Source organism: Cricetulus griseus, chromosome X (assembly GCF_003668045.3).
Source record: "Cricetulus griseus strain 17A/GY chromosome X, alternate assembly CriGri-PICRH-1.0, whole genome shotgun sequence".
NCBI lineage: Eukaryota > Metazoa > Chordata > Mammalia > Rodentia > Cricetidae > Cricetulus > Cricetulus griseus.
In genome coordinates, this window is record NC_048604.1 from 19,606,055 (window position 1) to 19,628,155 (window position 22,101).

The following is a 22,101-nucleotide window of genomic DNA, read 5'->3' on the forward strand; positions in this document are numbered from 1 at the left end:
AGAATTTTAAGATTTTAAAATTAAGAAATTAAGATGGTATTAAAAGATGGAAAGACCTCCCATGCACATGGATTGATATGATTCATATTCTAAAAAAAGGTGATCCTATCAAAGGCAGTCTACAGACTGAACTCAATCCCCATCAAAATAATCCCAATGTAATTCTTCAAAGAAATTGGAAAATAATCTCAGAATTCATATGGAAACACAAAAGATGCAGAATAGGCAAAAAATGCTGAACAATAAAAATATGGCTAGGGAATATCACCAGCTTTCTTTCTTTCTTTCTTTCTTTCTTTCTTTCTTTCTTTCTTTCTTTCTTTCTTTCTTTCTTTCTTCCTTCTTTCCTTCCTTCCTTCCTTCCTTCCTTCCTTCCTTCCTTCCTTCCTTCCTTCCTTTCTCTCCTCTCTTTCTTCAGGCTAAAACGCATTTATTCAGTTAAATAATCAACCTCAAATATAATGACAAAATAGAAATGTAAGAAAAAAATGCCATGGTCACTTATTCTCAAACATCATATAGTATATGTAATCATGTGCTGTAATTGCCTAGATAGTCAGTGAAGAAGGTTTGAAGTGGCTGTGATGGCTGCCCTATCAGTAGGAAAGAACTCTTCAGCTCCATTTCAAGTTGTATTACAGAGCTATAGTAGGAAAAGCAGTGTGATTCTGTCTTAAAAACAGACTAATTAATCCATGGAATAAACCCGAGGACTCAAATGTGAGTCCATGCTTCTACAGCCAACTTAGTTTTGACAAAAATCACAACAGTACACATTGGATAAAACAAAATACCTTTTTTTTTTTTAAAACCACAGCTGCTCCACTACCTTTCTTTTTTTCCTTCTCCTCTGATAGAGTAGCTGTTTATGGTGGCACACGCCTTTAATCCCAGCACCCTTTTGGTAGGCAGAGGCAGGAGGAGCTCTGTGACTTCAAGGCCAGCATGGTGTACAGAGTGAGTTCAAGGTCAGCCAAAGTTATACAGAGAAACCCTGTCTCATAAAAGGAAAAAGTAAAAGAAATAGAATAATGAAAAAGCCATGTAAAGTTGGAAAATACACAGAGAGTCTGGATACTGTATGCTATTGTGTTGTCTTTGAATTGTTTAATTGCTGGAGAAGGAGCAACAACTACTAAAACACATTTGATTATCAATGCTGCTAAATTAATCCAACTTACATATTTTAAAATTGCTTTGACTTCTAAATTTAAATATAAGGACAGCTTACTTGGGAAAAGAGTTTTTGCTTATGTTTCCACAGAAAATGTAAAGCTGTGGATTCCTTCCAGACTAATATGGTTTGATGAAGCAAGACCCCCTGAAACAGTGTCCCAGGTGCTCCAACATCTAAAACAGCTGAGATGATGCAGTCTTGCAGACTACAAAAACAAGGACCTGGCCAGGTTTCTGTGTTTCATCATGATCCCCATGGTATGGACATCACCCCCAACCAGCAGGAAGCAGTTTGGAATGAATGACACCCAAATTTCCAAATATTGTTTATAAATTTTTGTTTTCATTTAAATGAGGTTGGTTATAAATGGTAATGACCACAGTCAATCTCTTTTTAAATGAAAAAAGGGAATAGGGCATAGAAATGAATACTTTACATTCGTATGGATTTTCATTTATTGTTACAAATTTAAGGTTAATTTTGTTATATGTAAATTTCTCCTCTTGTTTGGTATTGTGTTTATACAGATCTTTTAAAATGTAATGAATAACTAAATACAGATTGTACATAGTCAGTTATAATAGTCAAAACTTAGAGTTAGGTTAGTTAGGTTTTCTAGGTATACAGAGATGTATTTGAGATGGATAGATATTCTTCAAACCTTTCAAAGACTCACAGAATATATGGCATTTTAAATGGTTTAGGGTTTTTCATGGCGGTGAGACACAACTGCTCCTGGCACACCAATTATGTCTGAGAGGAAGATGGGCATTGAAGAAACTCATTATGGAGTTTGCTTTCAACATGACAAGATTAGCAATTTGGGCAAGAAACTGCTCTTGACTGGACTGTTTGTTGCTGTATAAACTGGACATGCAGGACCCACAGGAAAATGACTGCTGAACTTACAAAAAAGATAGACAGTCCTAAAGGGTTTCTGCTTCATGGAAGTGTCTGCCAGACATTCTACAGGACACACACACAAAAATGACTGACAAACTGCCAATTTAGGTGGACAGTTTAAAATTTCCTGCTTCACTGAGAAGTCTGCCAGACATAATGTGGCCTATAGGCTAAACATGGATTCTGCAACATCACAGAGGAATTTTGGATGACTGTCCACATAGCGAGATGTCTCTGTCAGATCTAGAGTTTATATATTATCCTTCTGTGGTCTTTGATGGAGTTGAAGACAGATAGTTATGGTTATAGTTTTCTTTAGTTATTATAAAAGATAAGCTACATATAAGACTTCAGACTCACAAAGATAAGATAGATGATAGAATATTTTCTTTAAAGTCTTGCTAAATGTTAATGAACTAAATATTGTAACTATATTTCTTACTTGATAACTGTTTTGTAATATATTTTACTGTGTTAATGGTAAATCCTTCTTTTTATTTAGACAGAAAAGAGGAGATGATGGGGGAAGGCCTTCTGTATATAGGTTTGTCTTATTGCTTAATGAATAAAACATTGTTGGCCAATAGGAAAGCAAATAGGCATGACTAGGAGAGGAGGAGGATTCTAGGAAATGTAGTAAAGAAGTGAGTCACCATGTGATCCCGGCAAGAGAAGACACATGATGCTGGCGTCCTCTGTAAGATAAGTCTTTATAAAATATATAGATAAATGGTTATGGTTGATACTTAAGACAGATCTAGCAAATAGGATATCCTAGTCATTGGCCAGTAGCATTGTAAATAATGTAAGACTCAGTATATTATTTGAGGGGCTTAACATGGTTGTGGAACTCAGGCGGCTAGCGTAAAGAGTTATCATTGCACTCCTCCTCTTTATTTTTTTGTTACCGCAGTAAAAGAAAGTATCTTCAACAAATGGTGCCAGTCAAGCTGTATAGCCTCATGCTGAAAAATGAAGCTAGATCCTCATCTGTGATTATTTGTGGAATCCAACACAAATTGATCAAAGACCTCAACAGAAGACGTCATGCATAGACTTGATAGGGGAGAAAGTAGGAAATACACTTCAGTCTGTAGGCACAGTAATGGACTTTCTGAATAGAATGATAGGAGTGAAGGCATTAAGACCAACAATTGACAAATGGGAGCTTATGAAACTAAAAGGGTTTTTTCTGGGAATGAAAATATAATTCAAGTGAAGCGACAATCATAGAGTGGGAAAAGAATCTTTGTTAGCTATTGATCAAACAGAGGTTTAATGTTTAGAATATATGTTCAGGAAATCAAAAACTAAACACAGGTGTGGGAGAGATAGCTCAATGGTTGAAAACAATTAATTTTCTTGCAGAAGACTTAGGTTCAGTTCCTAGCAACCACATGATAGCTCCCAACTGCCTCTTGGGAGCTGGATCACACTGATCTTCCTCTATTAGCTTCCCTCCTGCAACTCTGTGCTTTATATCTATCTGCCCTTAACTCCATCAGGTGCTCCATCCAGGGAGGGAGGTAGGCTAACTATAGATCTTCACCTCTCCCTTTGCTTTTGCTACTCCAATGCCAAAGTCTCATCCCGAGCTCTGTGGCAGACCATTTGCTGTGTCCACGCTAAAATTTCTTTCCCTACTCCCAAAGGACTAAACATATTCTGGTGGCACATTCTGCTTTCCTACCTCCTATGGATCCCAGGATACCCCCCTCCTCAACCCATCTCCATTTCTATTTTTCAGTTCTAAATATATAAAAGCACATTTCAACTACAACTCCGAGTGGACTCCTAATCTTCTCTGTCCCATTCTCCAGTGGGTCACACAGATCTTCCTCTCCAAACTTACTTCTACCCAATATTGTTTTATCCCAGCCACTGATACCAGCAGATACTCCCTGGGAACCCCCAGTCAATTATGACAAGCTAAGCAGGTAGATTAGCTATAGATCTCAACTTTCAGGATCCCAGGAATATTTCCTAACAGGCAACATGCAGTTACCATACCCTCCTAAGAACCAAAGAGGTCAACAGAAACCAAGGAACAAAACACCTACCTACCAAAGAATAGACCAGATATCAGCACATAGAATTACCATCTTCTCAAACCTAGACACCTAACTGTCAGTGTAAAAACACAATCAATAAAAGCCAGGGAAATATGTCTCCACTAAGTTCAGAAACGCTACCACAGTAGGTCCTGAGTATTGTAACATAGCTGAAGCACAAGAAAAAGGCCTTAATAACCTTTATGAATATGATAGAAGTCATTAGAGACGAAATGAATAAACCCCTTAAAGAAACCCATGAAAACACAAATAGTGGAAGGATATAAATAAAACATTTCAAGAAATAAAACAGTTTCCTGAAAGTAGAAACAGAATCAATAAAGAAAACATGACTGAAGGAAATCTGGAAGTGAAAACTTAGGAATTCAAATGGGAACATAAGAGCTAAGGTCACCAACAGAGTATAACAGATGGAAGATATGATAAAATAAAGGGACACATTCATTGAAGAAAATATTAAATCTAAAAACCTCCTAACACAAAACATCCAGCCAATCAGGGACACTGTGAAAAGACCAAGACAAAGAACAATAGGAATAGAAGTAAGAGAAGAATGCCAGCTCAAAGACCCCAAAAATATATCCAACAAACTCATAGAAAAAAATTTTCTAACCTAAAGAAGGAGATATGTATAAACATACAAGAAGTTTACAGGGCACCAAATAGGTTAGACTAGAAAAGAAAGTCCCTTTGACACATAATAATCAAAATACTAAACAAAATGAATAGAGAAAGCACATTAAAAGATGTAAGGAGAAAAGACAAATTAATAAAGACAGAGGATTAGAATAACACCTGATTTCTTGATGGGGACATTAAAAGCCAGAAGAACCTGAAAACATGTGTTACAGACTCTCAGAGACCATAGATAACCACCCAAGGCTACTATAACCTTTAATTACAATAGAAGGAGAAAATAAGACATTCCATGATAAATCCAAATTTAAGCAATATCTATCTTCAAATACAAACCTACAGAAGGTGTTAGAAGGAACACTCCAACATGAAGAGGCTAATCACACTCAAGAAAATACAAGGAATAAATGATCCTGAACTAATCAAAATGGGAAACACGCACACACACACACACACACACACACACACACACACACACACACACACACAGCCACTACCACCACAAATAGCAACAAAATATCAGGAGTCAATAAACACTGCTCATTGATATCTGTCAACATCAGTGGTCTCAATTTCCCAAGAAAAAGACACACACTAAAAGAAAGAATAGAAAAACAGGATTCATCCTTCTCCTGCATCCAAGAAACATACCTTAACATCAAGGATAGACATAACTCAGAGTAAAGATTTGGAAAAAGATATTCCAAGCAAATGGACCTAAGAAACAAGCTGGAACAGCCATTTTAATCTTTCACAAAATAGAATTCAACCCAAAACTAATTAAAGAGATAGAGAAAGACACTTCATACTTATCAAAGGAAAATCCACCAAGAGAACATTGCAATTCTTAACATCTATGATTCAAATACAGGGTATCAAAGTTTGTAAAAGGAGCACCACTACAGCTGAAATCACATATTGACCCTCAGACACTGATAAAGGGAGACTTCAGTATCCCTCTCTTACCAAAACAGAAGTCATCTAGACAAAAACTAAACAGAAAGATGCTGGAGCAAACTGACATAAACTAAACGGACCTAACAGACATTTACAGAACATTTAAGTCAAACACAAAATAATACATCTCCTTCTCAGTACCTCATAGAACTTTCTCCAAAATTGATCACATATTTGTTCACAAAGCAAATCTGAACAGATGTAAGAAAATTGAAATAATACCCTGAAGTGTATCAAATATCCATGGATTAAATCTGGAGTTCAACAATGACAGACATAATAGAAATCTTACAAACTCATTGAAACAGAATACTGCTCTACTCAATGAAAAATGGGTCAAGAAAGAAACCAAATAATTCCTAAAATAGAATTAAAATAAATAAACAACATACCCAAAGTATGTGACTTAATGAAGGTGGTTACTTTTATAAAATGGAGACATATCATTCTAGTCACTAACAGCATACCTGAAAACTCCATAAAAAGACGAAATCACACCCAAAAGGAGTAGATAGAAAGAAATAATGAAACTGAAGTTTGAAATAAGAAAATAGAAACTAATAGACTAACAAAGAAAATGGCAAAGAATCAATGAAATGAATTATTTTTTAAAGAAAAATCAGTAAAATTGACAGACTCATATCCGAATTAAGAAATATGCAGAGATAAAAATATATGAATTAATAAAATTATATATGAAAAGGGAAACATAACAATAGATACAGAGGAAAACAAGAGAATCATGAGAACATACTTTCAAAATATGTACTCCACAAAATCAGAAAAGCTAAAAAATACATATTTTTTTACTAAATATTACCAATGTTAAATCAAGAAAAGATAAGCAATTTATACAGAACTATGATCCCTAGTGAAATAGAGACAATGATAAAATTTCTCTCAACCAAAACATCTCAAGGACAGATCGTTTTAGTGCATAATTTTATCAGACTTAAAAGTAGAATTGATACCAATACTCCTCAAATAATTTGACAAAATAGAAACAGAAGGAACATTGCCCAATCCAACTGAGACCATAGTTACCCTGGTACCCAAACCAAATAAAGACCCAACAAAGAAAAAGATTTACAGACCAATTTTCTTATAAACACAGACACAGATGATATGATAGTTTACATAAGTGACCCCAAAATTCTACCCAGGAACTCCTACAGCTGATAAACACCTTCAGCAAAGTGCCAGGATACAAGATTAACTCAAAAAATCAGTAGCCTTCCTATATACAGACGATAAATGGGACGAGAAAAAATAAGAGAAACATCACCCTTCACAATAGCCACAGACAGCATAAAATATCATGGGGTAACACTAACCAAACAAGTGAAAGGAATTACTATTGAAGTCAGTAAACTAGTATGGAGATTTGGAGGAGTTTTGAGAGAAAAAAAATAGAAGGGGGCATCACATGTGTCATTATAGAAAATATAGCATCTATGCTCAGTAAAGACTGTCCAGTGTACCTACTTTCAGGTCCCCCATCATCTTGTCAGTAAATCCTCACTCTTGCTCTTCAAGGAAACCTAATACAATAATTGGGTCCCCACTGTGATTTGTCTTTGAGACCATATGAATAGGGGTATACAGTGCTTAGCCCCTTTTAGGGAGAAAAATTCTCCAATAGATAATTTTTTGTTAGTATCACTATACATTAAGGAAATAAATAAAACAAAGGGGAACCAGCAAGTAGTAAAAAATAAGTGGTAAAAAGATGTTAGAAAAAAGATCTTTTTAATGAAACATGATTTGTCTGTAAAAGTTAAGATTGTTGTATTTTATTACTGAGTGGGAGAGAAAACTGAAAGTTCCAAGCAAGTTACCTAAAGTCTGTGCATATCAAATAAGATTTGTAAAAGATGACACTTACGGATTATCTATAAAACATTAAAGTTTCTACGGCCAAAGTTCAAGAAATTGATATCAAACATCTAGTTAAATCAGTCAAGTTATTTATCTGCTCCTGGTTAACAGTTACAATAACTAGCTTAAAGATGAAAAATTTATGTCTAATTTTGGTTTATTTAATACTATTAGGTTTGTTTCTGCCTAGGCTATGTCTAAACACTGCATAGTAGTTAAAACTACAAGACTCATGTAACCGATATTCTATGGCGGTCTACAAGTAGGTCCTAGAAGATTGCAGGTATCACTCATAATGTAACTGTGGGGAGTAACCTTCTCTTGTTCATGGATAACATGGAGACTTCTCATGGTGTTCTACAAGTAGGACAGTCAAAACAGAGGGGGAGAAAACCTTCAATGTTTCCAAGCTAAGCCACAATCAACATCGACATTTGACTTATCCTCACATAGATGGAACAACTGGTGAAAAACAAAAACTAAAGAAGCCAGATGCTTCTCTCAAGTTTAAGTGATCACTATGAACCATACTCTCAACTGGCCTTGACATTAAAAAGAAAATGATCAATTTTGGCCACCTGTGTGGACTTAAAAACCCCACTGGATAGTATAACCAAAGATTAAAATGATTGATGTGTTTTTTTAATACTTCAAGTGATCACACTCCCAGACATTAGTCCCAAGTCCATATGGGATGTTATTTAGACAACTGTTTCAGGCTAATGATTTTCTTCATGATAAAGCAAATGCTGCTCAGACAGAAGGAATCATGGCTTTGACTTAATTTAACACACCAGAGCCTACCTGCTGCATCTAAGAGAGATGAGGCCATTATTCTTGTAACCTAAAATTAAATAATGCTTAAACTTCTCTCTTTCCCTCTCTACAAGCCATCTGAGAGGGAGCCAAATCCATGATTCTAGCCACTCCAACAGCTGTCAAAGCTCTTCAAAGCAGATCCTAGACACACAACTCTTGAATCTAGCATTGTAGGCCAAAAGAAAAAAATCCATCAAGAGATTCTGATGAAATTTTCAACTTGGACATTCAAATTATATCTATATTTATATCTGTCTACATCTATATCTATGTCTATCTATATCTATCTTCTCTATTTTGACTTCTTCTGATTCCCTCCCTAGGACAAATAATGCTAATAACCCTTTCTTCTGCTTCTCCTTCAAAACTCTTTCCAGGTACCAATTAAAGTCTCCTTTTCCTCTCGACATGTGAGTTTTTCTCATATAACTATTGATATTGGTCTGTACCTTTATAGATGTCAACTGGCAGGGTACTGTGACTGTTCCACTCAACCTCTCTATTAAGCTAAATGAAGCCTGGTGATATTTTTGTCCCAGTTCCATAAAGGCAGTTAGAATTACCCCTTCATGGTGTGGGGGTGGGAGGCAGTAACAATAACAGGAGGCTAAAAGTGTCTAGTCATTTTATGCTAAAAAGACTCCCAGGAAAAGTAAACAGTTTCTTACTTAAAACTCAGCAATTTCCTTGAGCCTCTTGGCAGTCTCATCCTTGCCAGAAGCCATAGATGCCAAAAGTGTTTGGAGCTTTGTGCCCTCATCACATTCTAAAATGACTTTATGGTTGCCTCCTTAGAGGGAGGAATGGTGGAGTAGCAATGAAGACCCACTAAGGAATGACTTTTGTTCTAGAGAATAGAATGTCTGCATTTGCAGGAGACCTAACATTTCAGTTGAACAGGGTCAATAGCCTGGACAAGGGACCATTCCTAGCAAAGTGGGTTCATCTTCAGCTACACCAAACATATAAATGTAATGATTACTCATTTATTGAAATAATGGGCTTTTCATGCCTACAATTCCAGCCCCTAGCAGAGTAGCTTACAAGGCTATAGCTATGCAGTTTTTCAAGTCTGCTTGCTTTTCTAAACTATTGAGAAAAGCCAAACTCCTTTTGTTCTTTCTGTATATTTCCCAAGCACGGTTTCTCTAGGACTTTGGGCTTCCCTGAACTTTTGGGCTTCTATAGTTTTCTCTAAAGCTCCCCCTTCGACCATATGTTACTTGTCTGCTATGTCTAAACTGCATCCGTGTTTAAATGGTCTTTTTCTTTTCTTTTTTTTTTTTACTTCTTTATTTATTTATTTTTATTAATTCAAGTTAGGGAACAGGCTTGTTTCACATGTAAGTCCCTTCTCCCTCTCCCTCCCCTCACCCCATCCCTCCTCCCCTACCCCAACCTACCCCCCACCCCATCCACCCACCACTCCCCAGGCAGGGTAGGGCCCTCAACGGGGGCTCTGCAAAGTCCACCAAATCTTCCTGTGCTGGGCCTGGGCCCTTCCCCATGTGTCCAGGGCCAGAGTGTATCCCTTCACGTGGGATGGGCTCTCAAAGTCCCTTCTTACACCAGGGAAAAATGCTAATCCACTTCCAGAGGCACCCTGGAGTGCAGAGGCCTCCTTTTTGGCATCCATGTTCAGGGGGCTGGATCAGTCTTGTACTGGCCTCCCAGATAGCATCTGGGGTTGATGTGCTCTTCTTTGTTCAGGCCAAGTGTTTCTGTGGGTTTCTCCAACCTGGTACAGATCCCTTCGCTCTTCATTCCTCCCTCTCTTCAACTAGATTCCAGATTTCAGCTCAGTGTATTTCTGTGGATGTCTGTCTCTGCTTCCATCAGCCATTGGATGAGGGCTCTAGGATGGCATAAAGAGTAGTCATCAATCTCATTTTAGGGGAAGGGCTTTTAGGTTATCCTCTCCTCCATTGCCTGGATTGTCAGATCGTGTCATCCTTGTAGGTCTCTGGAGATCTCTCTAGTTCCAGATCTCTTCTCGGACCTATAGGGCTTCCTCTAATATGGTATCTCTCATCCTGCTCTCTCTCCTCTATTCTTCCCCCTACTCAATATCTCTGCTCCTCCATTTCCTCTCCTCTACTCCTCTTCTTGTGCTCTTCTTGTGGCAGCTCCCTCTCCCCTACCTTCATGCTCTCAATTAGCTCGGGAGTTCATGCCACTTCCCATTCCTGGGGTCTATTTATCCCTTAGAGTCCTTCATGTTTCCTAGTTTCTTTGGTGAAGAGGATTATAGGCTGGTAAACCTTTGCTCTATGTCTAAAATTCATATGTGAGTGAGTACATACCATGTTTGTCTTTTTGTCATTGGGTTACCTCACTCAGGATGGGTTCTTCTAGTTCCATCCATTTGCCTGCGAATTTCAAGATTCCATTGCTTTTTTCTGCTGAGTAGTACTCCATTGTATAAATGGACCACATTTTCTCAATCCATTCTTCAGTTGAGGGGCATTTAGGTTGCTTCCAGATTCTGGTTATTATAAACAATGCTGCTATGAACATGGTTGAACATATGTCCTTGTTGTATGAACATGCACTATTTGGGTATATATCCAAGAGAGGAATGGCTGGATCTTGAGGTAGACTGATTCCCATTTTTCTGAGCAACCGCCATACTGATTTCCAGAGTGGTCTTACAAGTTCACACTCCCACCAGCAATGGAGGAGTGTTCCTTTTTCTCCACATCCTCTCCAGCATAGATTGTCATTGGTATTTTTGATTTTAGCCATTCTGACAGGTGTGAGGTGGTATCTCAGAGTTGTTTTGAGTTGCATTTCTCTGATGGCCAAGGATTTTGAGCACTTTCTTAAGTGTCTTTCAGCCATTTCAGATTCCTTTGTTGAAAATTCTCTGTTTAGTTCTGCACCCCACTTTTTAATTTCATTGTTTGGTGTTTTGGTGGCTAGCTTCTTGAGCTCCTTCTATATTTTGGAAATCAGCCCTCTGTCAGATGTGGGGTTGGTGAAGATCTTTTCCCATTCTGTGGGTGGTCATTTTGTCTTACTGACTGGTATTTTTCTTTTTCTCTTCTGTTCTCCTCCTTTGGCCAAGTGCTGATATTTACAGCTTGCTGCCTGTCCTTGAGTTTTTCTTTAAAACTTCAATACATTTTCCTCAAGTTAAAAACAAAAATAAACAAACCGAACAAACACCAACAACAACGCCAGTTATTGATTATCATTTTTAAAATTGTTGTTCAGTAGTGTCCTATAGTACCCCCCAAATATAAAACTTATTGTTAGCAGGGCGTTGGTGGCGCACACCTTTAATCCCAGCACTCAGGAGGCAGAGGCAGGTGGGTGGATCTCTGTGAGTTTGAAGCCAGCCTGGTCTCCAGAGAGAGTGCCAGGATAGGTTCCAAAGCTACACACAGAAACCCTGTCTCGAAAATCCAAAAAAGTTATTGTTATTCCTCTTGATTATCTGCTGAAACATTTTGGTAAGACACTGTTTCTGAACAGATCATGTGATTCAGTTATAGGACATGAAGAAATCAAGCTGACACACACCTAGAAACTTCATCCCTACTGGCTAGTTTTCACAGTGCTAGGAGGTTCTTTTACAAAACCAGGATGAAAAGTCATTGACAGCTTTACCTTGTTGTAAATCTTGTGACCCACAGTAACAACTGGTCTAGATAGGTATGTTCACTGGTGAAATAATGATATGTATGTTATGGGAGTAACTGATTGCTTTGTGATTCAATTTAAGTTTCTTGAAATCTGGACACATAATTGGGTGTTTTTTTATGAATGAAAGATGCATTAATGCTGTCATTCTTGAAAAAAGGCACTAAAAGTGTGACATTCTAATTGTGCCCTAAGTGACAGATGAAACTCACATTGCCACGATTCCAAGGTCCTTGTTTTAAAAAATGGAGATCAATCAATTCCATCATCTTTCAGTTCCAGAATTACCGAGCAAATTAGTAAGTGGGGAACTATCACATTTGTGTTAGATATGTCCAAACATTTCTGTGATCTTTCTTGCAAATATCAACAAACCTTCTATCTTAAAGTGAAAATTTAAAGCAAATGTATTTATGTCAATTGAACTGATTTGATAAATGTTCTTAAATCCACTGAACAAGTTTGTTTTAAATTCTGGTCAACCAGTTTACCTTCCTGTTGTGCCAGAGCTGTTTTATAAAGCCCATTCTTCTCACATTCATTTGTGTGCTTTAATAGTTCCAATTGCAACAGAAGCACAAGTTAAGTGCTCCATCTACTATAACTACCAGGTAGAAAATGAAAAATTCATCCATAGCACGAATATGGCCCCATGTGGAACAAATTTGGCTCCCATTGGCATTCTTTTATTCAACATTCAAATATATTTAATGCATACAAATTCTGTTCCAAGGATTGTGTTTTGAATACAGTTATGCAATCTGATCATACCTGGTTTCTTTGAGAAGACTTTGACATAAATATACCATTAAAATACAATGCTTTACATGTAATGTTAGAAATACACATAGTTTATTCTAATATACATGGCAGCAGGATACCTAACCTAGTGTGGATGTAAAAACAGCATAGCGTCAGGGAAGCTGTGTTTGCATTGATTGTAAGTATAAGAAAACCTAGTTGTTTGTTGTTGGTGTTGGTGTGTGTGTGTGTGTGTGCGTGTGTTGAGACAGCATTAAATAACATATTGGAATGAGGCACCTTACCGAAAATGTGAGGGAAGGAAAGTAAAACTGTTCACTCAAAGTGTGACTCTTAAAATGGTAAAAGCTTTGCCTGCAGAGCAGAAGGAGATGAAAGCATCGCCTGAAAAGTCTGTTGGGTACTATTGAGAAATGTGACCTCCTTCCTGTTAATGTTACAAATCATTTTCATACACTATTATTTGAAAAGTTTTTGATATCTGGAAATGAGTTCCACGTACTCGCCTTTATTCTATTGGCTAAATTCTTCTTTATGACACTTGTATTAATCCTCTTGAGTAAGACTCATATGTGGGCACATGATGGTATTGGACTGAACCTCTAAATGGTTTCCTTTATAATAGTTGCCATGGTCATGGTATCTCTTCATAGCAACAGAAAACCTAATAAGACAATCATCATTTTAAAGTTTTTATTGTAAGGATTTCTACATGTTTGATTCAGTTTATTTTTAAGTATTGTATTTTATGAAGTTATTGTAAATGGTTTTTAAAACATGATTTATTTATTAACAAGTTTATTATTGTTGTATAGCAAAGATACTGACTTTCGTATGTTGACTTTGTTAGTTTTTTGAAAGTGTTTATCAAATGTAAGAGTTTTCCTTTAAAGTCCTTGTGTCTTCCAAGGATATAATCATTTCACCTGCAATTAGAGATTGTTTGACCTCTCCTTCCCCTACATGTATCCATTTTATTTACTTCTCTTACTGCTCCAGTTCTTTTCAAAGGAAAAGAACAGAGAAAGTGGAACATCCTAGAAAGTAGGGGCTGGGGAAAATGTAAGAGACAGCAGATGGGAAGGACGGCTGTAAAATGCTGTCTTCATGGCTCTTAGGCACACCAGTTCACACCAGTTCTGGTTGCTTGCACAAAATCAAGCCAATCAACATTTTAGCATGGACGGGGGAGGGGCTCCCAAAGTTCTTCCCCTAGTGGGCAGCTGTTGGTAGTTAATGGCTGCTGGTGGCAGAGAGTCCATGTTCCCCCTAGTTTGGGCACTGAGAGGTTACCCATGCCCGAGTGGAAGATCCCACACCTATGTACATATAGTATTAATTTGAATCTGTGAATTTTTTTTAAAGACATGGAGTTGTGAGGGAGATATGTTGGGGGTGTAGAGAGCAGTATAAGACAGAGGCAGGAAATCAGTATGATCAAAATACTATTCATAAATATATGACATTTCAAAATAATGAAAGCATTATTTCAGTAAAAAGAACAGAGAAAATGGACATGCTTGTCTTATTCCTGACTTTAGAGGAAATGCTCTCAGGCTTTGAATACTTAATATATAATTGGAAATAGTTTTGTTGTCTATATCATTTATCATGTTCTAGTCAAGTTTCCTTGGGGCTTTTATCATGAAAAACCCTGAACTTGGTTAAAGGTGTTTTGTGTATCTGCAGAGATAATCATGTAATGCCTGTCCTTACATGTATTTATGTGCCATATTGTATTTATTGATTTGCATATGTTTATCTATCTCTAGATTTAATATTGCCCCACAACTGTGGCAAACCTATTCTGAGTAAGCCTGAGGTTTTCCAGAATAACATATATTTTTCTATAAATTAATTTTCTATAAATGATTTTTTCAGATGTCTCCTCCCTACCTTGGGACACTTCATTTACATGCAGGTGCCATTACACCAGTATGATGGTATTTGAATGAAGAGCCACTGAGAAATTATTAACTCATGAGTTTGGAGTTCTCACAAATAAGATTAGTACTTTATAAAATAGAGCAAGGGTGTTCCCTCTCACTTTTCACCATGTGAGGACACAGTGGGAAGTTGCTAAGAGCCTAAAATTGGACCCTCACTGGCACAGAATCTTCCCAGTGTCATATGCCAGGAGGTTGTGGCACACACCTTTAACCCCAGCATTTGGGAGGCAGACACAGGCAGATCTCAGTGAGTCCAAGGCCAGCCTGGTCTACAAGACTGAGTTCCAGAGTTCTAGGATAGCCAGGGATGTCACACAAAGAAACCCTGTCTCAACATCCCCCCAAAAGAAGAATTGTCTGAAATAAATTTGTTTTTTATAAACCACCCAGCTTGTGGCATACTATTATAACAACTCAAATGGACAAAGATATTGCCTAAGATTCATTGCTCTCAAGATACCATGTTTTAGAGTTTACACATTTTCTCATTCTTTTTGAAATGAGAATAAGACCAAGACCTTCAGCTCTGTCTTTTTTTTTTAGTATCTTTGATGCACACACGCATACATATACATGAATGCACATGATCATACTCAGGTGTTGTTCAGTAAATAACCTTATATTTTCTATGTATTGATATGGCAAGTTTGTATTGATTTCTGTTTTTCTCCTTGTTTGTTGTTTATAATGGCTCCTTTTTGTTTTATGTTTTCTTATCTGTTCCTTTCTTACAGTTTAGCTGTGCAGTCTGAAGCTTATGTGGGTTTTAGCTTCCAAAATGCTACCTTAACAGCTATAAATTTATGTAATAGACATAAAATGTGAATTTTATTATTGTTCTGTGCTATTTCTTCATTGTGCATGGCTTGGGTTACATGAAGACATTTCATCAGATATATAATTTCCTTTGAGCTTGTTTCCCACACACCCTTTGCCCTTCCTCTTTTCACTTTCTTGTCTCCAATTAGTCCCTTTCCCCCTAGACAATTTTGCCTCTACTTTCATGTTATAGCCTCCCAATTTCTCTCTTGGTTTTCACCTGCTTATTTTGACCAAAAAGATTGATGTTATTTCTGTATCATTAAAGGTTATGGCGACAAAAAAACTGTATGCACACAAATCTCATATTCTTTCTAGGGAAAACATCTAGATTTCCTAGCTACCCTTGCATTTAGAGTTAGATGGACTCATGTGATAAATTCTCTTAAAGAAATATGAGCAGAAATGCTCTAGAATATCCTAGAATGTCTAAAAATCTCCCTCCCTCCCTCTCTCTTTCTTTGTCTTCCTCTTCCTTTCTCCCTCTCATTGTCTCTCCTTTCCATCCAGAATCACAACATAGTGGAAGAGACTGAGACTTGGGTCATTTTGTGAAGTATAGACACTGCAAAGAATCACCTAGCTTTCAGGAAACATTATGGGAACAATAAATGCGCTAAAGTATTATTTCTATGTATATAATAAAATACAAAATCCTTTAGTGAGTGAGTCTTGATAGTTTGATATTTTATTTTTTTATTTTTTTCCATTCATTTATTTAGTTCATAAATAAAGTCATGCACAATTATGATACAGAATATAGTATGTTCAAAATGGCATGGCTAAATTAAACCAGTTAACATGTTATATCACACATATTCATCATTTTTTTGAGAACACTTAAAGTATACTATCTCACAACTTTTAAAATATAGCATATTATTATCAACCATACTTATCATGCTCTCAGTAGATCTCAAGACTTCAGAGAGTCCATGCCTTTTGTCCAAATGCAGTTTTATATCCTTAAACCAATCTTCTCCCCATCGTTAAAAGACCCACATTGAAGCCTAATAGCCACAATTCTGCTCTCTGTTTTCATAAGTTCATCATTTCTAGGGATAGTTTGATATTTTATATAACTAGTTTGATAGTTTGATAATGATTGGATAGGACTAGTCTGATAGTTTGGTATTGGATAATGTTTGTCTGATAGTTTGATATTTGGATAGTATTAGTCTTATAGCTTGATAATGAATGGTATTCATAGCTCTCAATCATTTTCTAAATAATAACATTATTTCTATACTCTAATCTATACACTTGTGTTTTGCATTTCATTTCTAAATGTATTTCAAGTTTATTACTGATCCTTGTTTTAAAATGTCATGTGTATAAAACAGGCACAGAAAGATAAATAACTCATGTTTCCACTCATTTGTGGAAACTATCAAATTTTACTTGGTAATAATACTTACCAGCGACTGGGAAAGGGGGTAAGGAGGGGAAAGAAAAGGGCAGGTTAAGGAGCATAAGGTTGCTGTGTTCGACTGTGTGGCAATCGCCTTTGCTTGACAAAGTTCCAGCATTTCAACATTGCGATCACAATTCTCTAGCACACTTTTGCTTTAATTTTTTAATGATTCGTACCATGTGTTATTGGAGTTCCCTTATGCCTTTTCCTTTGGGAAATTTTGTGTGGGGATTGAGGAAGGATGGATATATATATATATATATATATATATTATATATATATATATATATATATATATGCAGCCTCTTTAAACAAAATAATTCTTTGGGAAAAAAAACCCACCACCATGGAACCATATAGCATGTTGGCCCTACAAACAGGAATCCCCATTGTGCCCTCCCTGATCACACCAAGAACAGAGAAGTTAAAGATTACAAACTGGGCACACCTCGCCCAAAGGATGAAAAGCATTCAGTGGGGATAAACAATGGGCCCAGATCCAGAGGCTGATGGCATTAAGGGCAAGAGTTCAGTTAATAAGCATGGAAGAATCAGAATGTTATGGTGTAATGGGAAAAGAGTAAGACATTAGGACCTTCTCTTTGGGGAGTATATGAGGGAACAGACCTGTATAGTAAGTCCAAGACACAAAGGAACACAATTAGGAAAACAGCTCAGTTCTTATTATGCTACATGGTGCAACACTGCATCATGCCCCCTGAGGAATGAAACTTGCTCTTAAATTGCAGTAGAGTGTCTGGTCCCAGAAGAAGTCCTTGCCCCAAGGTTAGACATTTGGAAAGGGCCTCCACTCCCTCAGGAGCTTGAGGAAAGTTCCTGCTTGCTAAAGAGAGTCATTTTCCTTATCTCTGGCAGGAGGAACTTGTGGCCCTTCAGTGATGTAAGAGGGTGCCTGGCCTTGGGGAGTTACTGAACCTTAGAGAACAATAGACACTTAGATGCTTGCTGAACTTATAGCTTTTGTCTCAAGAAAACTGCTGTGATAAAGTTGATGGCCTCTTTCCTCCCTGAATCACTGAGTCTGCTTTCAAAGTTTGCTTGTGGCTAAACTATTGTGCAATTATAGAGTATAAAAGGTGTAGCCTTCTTTCTCTTTATAAAGTGGCAGCCATCCAGATTCACACTCAGTTCCTGTCGGGTCTCCTCCTTCCCCTCGATGACTCCACACCTCCTCTTTAGGACCTGAATCTCTCTAGAGCTGGACTCTAGCACCTTACAGTTAGATAGTGGTGCACGCCTTTAATCCCAGCACTCTGGAGGCAGAGGCAGGCGGATCTCTGAGTTCGAGGCCAGCGTAGAGTGAGTTCCAGAACAGCCTCCAAAGTCACAGAGAAACCCTGTCTTGAAGAAACAACAAAAAAAAACCAAAAAAAAACCAAAAAAAAATTAAACTGATATGCTTATATCCCAGAAAGTTGACCATGGTTAACAAGAGTTTATCTGTTTCAAGATAGCTAGAAAAGGAAAAGTTTTCATGTTCCTAACACAAAAGATAAATATTTGAAATGATGCATATGCAGATTAACCCATTTGATCACTGTACATTGGATATATATGTGTCAGCATATCACACCTGTGAGTCTGTAATTATTATATTCCGATTTATTTTTGGTACTTCCATGCAGAAAAACCCTTATGACTAGTCTTTCCACCCTTAACTCTAGCTTTCTCCCATTTTCTTGATTACTGACTTCTGAACTATTCTTTTTTGGTTGTGTAGCAGGTTTCATCATGATGTTTGCAGATATGTATGCATATTGACAATACTCATATTCCCTTTGAAAGCTTCTTTATATATAATGTATCTTAATTCACAGACTTTTTTTAGGACAAAATTGGGGAGGGTCTTACTTCCCATTGTGATAGGATACATAATGCCTTTACCAAAGATGCCTATGCTATAATCCTGGCATCTGGAGACTGTGCTGTGTCACACTGAAGGAGAATCCTAGTTGTTGGAATCAGGGCTACTAAAACACACTATTAACATATGGAGATTTTCCCATATTGTACAGGAAGTCCTAAAACAATCATAGGAGCCCTGTAGGACTGAAAAATGGAGAAGCAGACTTCAAAACTACAGAAAATGTGAAAGAAAACACACTGTTTCCAGCTTTGGAGTTTGGGACAATTCCTTATAGCAGCATTCTTGTACATATTGATAATCATGATACTTAAGGGACAATGAGACTGCATGCAATTGATTTGGTCTTATTGTCTTTCACTTGAAGAATTATTAGGCATTATTTTACTGTTTTCTGGCATTGACTATCATGTAAGTTTCTGGTGACAGCCTGGTTTTTCTTTGCCTTTATCATTGATTTGATGTGGGAAAGGTGGCCACAGATTCTTAAATTTAAATTTTAAATACAGTAACTTTAGCAGATGATGCCTTGGGATGGCTAAAACACAAAAGCTGAAAGAATAGGGCAAGAAGTGGCTCTATGTAGATAAATAAGTACAGACAGTGTATAACCCATTTCAGGCATGGATTACAGATTTCTATAAGAATGGAGGCTGCAGAAGTCATTTTATTTTATTTCTTTTTTAATTTAAATTAAAAACAATCTTATTTTACATACTGATCCCAGTTCCCTCTCCCTTCTGTCCTCCAATGCCCCCACCATCTCCCCATCCCATTCCCCATCCACTCCCCAGGGAGAGTGAGGCCTCCCATGAGTGATCATCAAAGTCTGTCACATCATTTGGGCCTAGGACCTCCTCCATGTAGCAGAAGGCATTTTTCCTGGCCCTTAGTTTTCAGGAAACTGCCTAAAAACTTCTCAGCAGGTTACTTTTAGTTACAGCAGTTATGATATTATTTCTGTCCCTTTTTCTTTTTTCTTTGTCATTTTTCAAAATATCAATTATGCATCTGTGAAATTTCTGGGTTTTTGTTATTGTTTATAATCTTCTTCCCAGAAGATTTCTGTCTTATTCCTTTGACATTTCAACTTGGTCATTTTCCAGTCAACTGATATGGACTGTTATAGAGTGATAATAACTATGTGGTTAGTAGTGCCTAACCTCTTATTTCTGGTAGTATTGCTGTCTCTCCTATGTGTGTTTGAAGAGTCTTTTCTCTTGGGGTGGTGTGTAAAGGCATTTGTAACTAAGCCCTATGGCACACATTTAGCATCTGAGTCTCACATGGAGGAAAGAGAAAACAAAATCCTACAACTCTTCTAACACCCATACATTGGTTGTATTCATTCACACCCCACAACACACACACACACACACACACACACACACACACACACACACACACACACACACACACACTTGGAGTTTTAAAAATTTAATTACAATTGTTTCCTCTTTCTTACTTTTGTGTAGATCTTTCTGTTTTTAAAGACAGGGTCTCACATATAGCCCAGGCTGGCCTGTGTGTCCTTCAGTAGAATAGGCTGGCCTCAAACTCACAAAGATCTGCTTGACTCTGCTTTCTGAATGTGGGAAATAATGGAGTGAGCTCCCACAGCTGGATGTATGTGTCATTTTTGAAATCATGTTCCAGAAGCTTCATAAATTATTTATTAATTTTAGGGAAAAAATTTCCCTCAGTATTATTAGGAATAATGCATGTGGGGAACCTTGGCAGATTCCATGGAGGGCAAGGGACAAACGTGTCAGGCAGATAGAGATTAAGTGAGAAGTTTTCTTATAAATGCAAGGGAATGGAGAAAGGGGAGGGAGAAGGGAGAGACAAGAGAAAGAGAGGGAGAAAGATGGAGAGAGAGAGAGAGAGAGAGAGAGAGAGAGAGAGAGAGAGAGAGAGAGAGAGAGGCAGGAAAAGTCCTGTCTGCCCCTTCAGAGGAACATCTGGGGGAAAAAGAGCAGAAGTGGACAGGGTTTTTCTTTTTAAAGGGTCCTTTGCACCTGCGTGCAGACTACATAGTGACACGGCAGTCATGGAACCCTGGGCTGAACAGGGTACTGCCTGAGTGCATTCTGCCAAGTGACAGGGGATAGGCCAGCATAATGCCTGAATGTTTTGTGTCATATTTCTTATTTAGTCTGCTTCAACTGTTTTTCATTTTTGAGGTATTGTTCCTTCTTCATTGTCATTCTCCAAGCATATGTGCCCTGCTGATTCTTTTATGGGTTATTACTCATCTGTTAATAAGAATCAATCTTAAGTTAAAAATATGCTGGGAAAAAAGATGCTGTGATACTGAGCTTGGCTAGGTAAGACATTTCATTACATTTTGTAATGACATTTTCTAGATTTTATAGTGGGGTGTGTTTCATTGCTGAGGAAGCAGTGAATCTCCACTGTCACACATATTCCATAGGATGATTCCCTATTCATGTCTTTCTCAAAAATCAAGACAAAAATCCACAGGTGGTATTTTCCTGTAACCCCCTGCACTCAGGAGACTGCAGTGGGAAGATCAAGAGTTTAAAGGTAGCCTGGGCATCACAGTAAGTTCCAAGCAAGATGTGGCTACATAAGAAGACCATATGTCAAAGAAATAAACAAACAAATTCAAACTAGAAATAGAATTTTTCCCCGAAGTTCTCAGAAAATAAAATAGTAATTACCTCCTAAGACGCACCATCCTTTCCTTTGTTGGTATTTATTTTCATCATGCCTTTTCTCCCCAAATTGTCTAAATTGGTCTCTTAATGTTTTTCACTTTGGAAAGGTTTACAATCCATTCCTTTTCACATCTGTAGGTTAATTCTTATGTTTACACTTACTCCAACATTTACACAGTATTTAGAAAATGCAGCAAAGCTTCATGAATAATTCAATCATCCAACTTAAATTAAAAGACTGCCCAATGTATTTTCTATTTTATAAACACTTTAGCTAACCTGAATTGTGTGTGGAGACACAGATTGAAGGTACATTGATAAGACATGAACACTTAACTGTGCATAGCCTCTTGGGGAAATTACGGATTTTCATTTAACCAAAAAGTTGGCTTCTCTCCTATCCAAATGAAAGGACATCAAAACAACCAGAATGCCTGCTGTGGAAATGTGTCTCTGAAATCTCTATTTTGTGCTCTTTCACAAGAAATATCAAATCCTCCCTAC